We start from the raw sequence: 4537 nt of genomic DNA on the forward strand, positions 1-4537 counted from the left end.
TCAGGATTCCAGAACTATAAAGAACTCCTTCTAACTCCAAAAGATGAATTAAATATGAATTTTACAAAATGGTGTATCACTTCTGTCTCCAACAATACAGTCAAGTGATGTTGGCCAATTCTAACCAACTTGTGAGTAGAATTCGTCCAAACCAAAATTCAGAGAAGTAAAGGACATACAAATGAAAGTCTCCGAGTTCGAATTGAATGAAAAGCATCTCCCAAACTCCAGATATAAAATTCACATTGTGGACAATCACAGCACTAGCAAAAGCTGGTGACTGCCCACTGATCTGGAGTGTGGATCCATTCTAACCAATTTATAATTGGAAATAACATCCCATCTGCTCCAGATCTTAAATTCATAATATCAGGAACATATAGAAACTTGGAATCACTCTGGATTCTTTTCCAAGCCTTAGAAATGATGAAAACAAAATGACATATCAGAACAGACCCGGATCAGACCTAATAGCAAAGATGCCATTCTTTCACATAGATAAATCCTTATCAGTGAGGTTGGCCTGCTTAAGAAAGTTAGCCAACTCAATTGTTGAACTTTGGGAACTGGTTTGGGGTCCGTTTGAGTTCTAGAGCTCAAGATATGAGTTTTACAAAATGACTACAGATCTGATGGAAAACAGAATCGTAGCCACCCGTGATTCCTTTTTGGCTTATCCATCCTTCTCCCTTTGAAACACATTTCAAGATGTGTTCATCATCCCAATTTAGTCCCCATGATCATGGTGGTACTAAAAAGATTTAGGTATCATTAGGATTTCATTTTTCCACAAGATTGTAATAATAATCAACATGAAAATGAACATAAAGCACATAAAATCACCATTCTCCCTTTTAGGGTTTCCATGATCTTTTGCAACATGTAATCCCCTAGATCCATCATCCACCATATATGGGGTGAAGATAGGATCTTGAGATGATGTATAACATACAATTCTTTGCAAATAACAAAAGAGATACAAATCAAATAAGAAGGAGAAGAAGTGAAGATGAAATCATAAAACTAGAACAAGGTTATGAATCAAGTTGTAAGAAATGATAAGGAGGTTCATACCAATATGAATCAAGGCTAGAAATGAACAAGAATTAAGCTCCAAACAACAGCCCCTTGGCTGCTCTTGATCCCAAAGAGAGAGAGAAGGACGATGGGAGAGAGAGAGAGAGAGAGAGAGTAGGGTTTAGAGTGTTTTTCTTGTGTGTGTTCCAAATGACTCAATTAACACATTAAGTACTATTTACTAGATGGACTTTGCAAATAGGCCCATAGCCCATGGACTTCAATAAAAGGAGTTTACAAGATGATCAAAAGAGTCCAATAACATAAGAAATCAGACCTTGGTTAAATAAATTAACCCAAGGTTACAAGAATAATTAAATTAAATTAACCAAACGTACTGAGAAAAACCGGGGCGTTACAACTCTCCCCCACTAAGTACGTGTGACAACCCGAAATTTCTATTATGTACAACATGTCAATTCAATAGAAGTCAAAACAGTTACTGTTAATTTTTAGACTTTTTGGAATAAGTTTGATCATTTTAGGATTTATACTTTAGGAGATATCAGGAGAGAGGATGCCCCAGGGTTTATTGTGCAACAATAAAGTCCCGAGAAATAAAAAGTTTAGAGTTTACGGCCTAAAATTGGTGTTTACGGCCGTAAACCCTAAAGGGAAGTGGTATATAAGTGGCACTTAGCCATTTTCACCATTTTTCCAACTGTCAAGATCCAAAATCAAAACTCTCTCAAGTATCATCCAAGTTTTCTTCAAGATCTTCAATCTAGTAAGTGTTCTAACCCTTTTTAAGTTAGTATATCACTTAATCTAGTGATTTAACATACTTCTATCCGTTAGATCTTTCCAAAAAGCTTGATCTTCAAGTTTCACCAAGAACACCAAGAACACACACTAGTGTTCTTGGACTTTTGGCTCATTTCAAGATTCTATATTGTAAGTACTTCTATCCTAGAGTATGTATAAGCTTGATACACTTCATTATAACAAGAAAACACCCAAGAAACACCAAGATTAAGGTGTTTACGGTCCAAGATGTTCTTGGACCGTAAACCCTAAAAAGGGTACCAATGTGTGCCCTAGCTTACCCTAAGCCTTGGTAACTAGCATAGATCCCTTCATTGATATGTTAAGGACATGGAAACAACAAAATACCATCATCCATAAGGGTGTACGGTCGTAAACCCAAAGGGAAATGGTATTAGGGCCGTAAACTCCATCTAGGAGTGAAATGGTGCCCTAACTCCTTCCTTAAGCTTTTACTTCAAGTGGAAACACTCCTTTGGACTTAGAAACCTTCAAAACAACAAATGGTCAAAAGAGTAGGAGTTTACGACCGTAAACTCAAGGGTTTACGACCGTAAACTCAATGGGTTGAGGTCACAAAACCGTAAACTCATTAAAGGGGTTCTTTTGAACCCTAAGCTCAATAGCTTGTTCCTACAACACTTAGATGCACTCCTAGGGACTTATAACACTTATATAAGGTGTTTAACATGTCTTAGAATGTCTTGACTTTGTTAATTAGTTGTTTAAAGACTAATTAGATACATATATGGGTATTTATATGTTAACTAGGATCATTGTGTGTGTTCAAGTCTTCACTTGACACCTAGCAATCCTATCTCTTCAGTTCATCCAAACCACTCACTACAGGTGAGTTCATACCCCTTAATCAATCTTTTAAATGTTTTTAAATGCTTTTATGGGGGGGGGATACAATTTGATCTATTATAGTTATTATATCAATCACATGTGATTAATAACTACCAAACAAGTGGTTTTCTTACTTTTCAAACTGTTTTACAAACTGACATCAAGTCACCTTTTCCTTAAATTCTTAAACTCTTCAAAGGTTTTACAAAACTTCTTTTATACTTTTATATTGACAATTGCATGCCTAGATATGTATAGTTATATAAGCAATGTTTAAAGGACTTAGGAAGGCTAGCTCGCCTTATCTCCTTTTCCTTGTTGGGATGTGGTTTGAGGGCATTGGTTATCCGTCCGAAGGTCATTTAAATATCAATTGTCTATCATGTATATATATATATATAGTCATAAAAGTTCTTTCATTTAGTTCAATACCCTTGGGTAGCAAGGGTATACCTTCATGTTCATACGTACAAGTCATATTACTAGTAAGCTAATATAGGGGTAGTTTAGGGAGTTACTAATACTATTACTAGAACAAAGAATCATACAATGAGTCAGTTCATACATGAGTCAATACATGCTAGAGAGAGAGAACATACATTACAACTAGTATACAGTACATTACAATACAATACAGAGTGATGAGAAACAGAACATACAGGCTAGACAGAGGGAGAACATACAATACAGCTAGCACATTCATTACATATACATTACATGCAGTTGTGTGAGCCACGTCCGGGTCATGGCACTACCTGCCATGACCGTTCATGTATCCAGAATCTCCTTAATTGGGGAGCGTATGAGTTTGCGTATAACTATACTGGATTGACTATCCTACACCTGCTGCTAGCTACAGTAGGACTTTTCAAGTCTATGGGTGCCAAACGTCATTTATTTCCGACATCATGCAGTTGTCGCGTACTATAGTCGGTAGCAGGATTACAGGCCGAGCACACGGTACTTTAAATCCTAATTGGTTTAAAGTAGTTAGTACAGTAATAGTTATTCATTATAATACTATAGTACTGTCTCATTCTCCTATTGCATTCACTTTGTGATTTTCACAATAGACAGAAATGATAAAACTATATTATGATCTCACCAGCTTTAAAGATAATAAACTCTTTCAAAATAACTTGTATTCTCAGGTCACCAGTAGACAGGTACAGGTGCCAGGTTTTGAGAAGCAGGAGCTCGTTCAAGACTCCTCTTTTATTTTGATGTATATTTTTGGTGTCTTTATAACTTGATAGAACACACTTGTATAAAATTATATTATTAATGCAATGGATGATGTTGTTGCTTGTTTACTACTTTGCATTGTTGTGATACTGTACATGACGTCCTCCACCCCTGAACGTTTCCGCCGTTCGTGGTTTTGGGGTGTGACAGATTGGTATCAGAGGATTGTTTATAGTGAATTAAGTATATCAACCCATAAAAGATATACTAACTATAAATACAATGGGATTAAAACACTCTGACCAAGAGTTAATACTTTTAAATAATAAAATATTTAAGTAAGTATACGTGCCTGCATTCATACTAAAATCAGTGTCACAATGACAAGAACAAAAGTATTGCGATTGTTGAATATCACAATTAAGCTTGGGGATGTATGGTCAGTCCTGCGAATGTCATAGCCTGATCAACTATGCTGGTCCGAGGAGTGATTAGCATATGCCCAAGAGTGGTTGTGATGTGGCAACAAGTCTAAAAACTTACTAACACCACCACAAAGAAATACCGTAGGGGTATTTGGTCTTACTGTAATTACTTATCTGAGAACTAAATAGATTTTTATTATTATGTCAATAGTTGTTTAGTGAATACATTTGGGTTA

This window comes from Lactuca virosa, chromosome 3 (genome assembly GCF_052849685.1).
Source record: "Lactuca virosa cultivar CGN04683 chromosome 3, Lactuca_virosa_CGN04683_v6, whole genome shotgun sequence".
In the NCBI taxonomy this organism is placed as follows: Eukaryota; Viridiplantae; Streptophyta; class Magnoliopsida; order Asterales; family Asteraceae; genus Lactuca; species Lactuca virosa.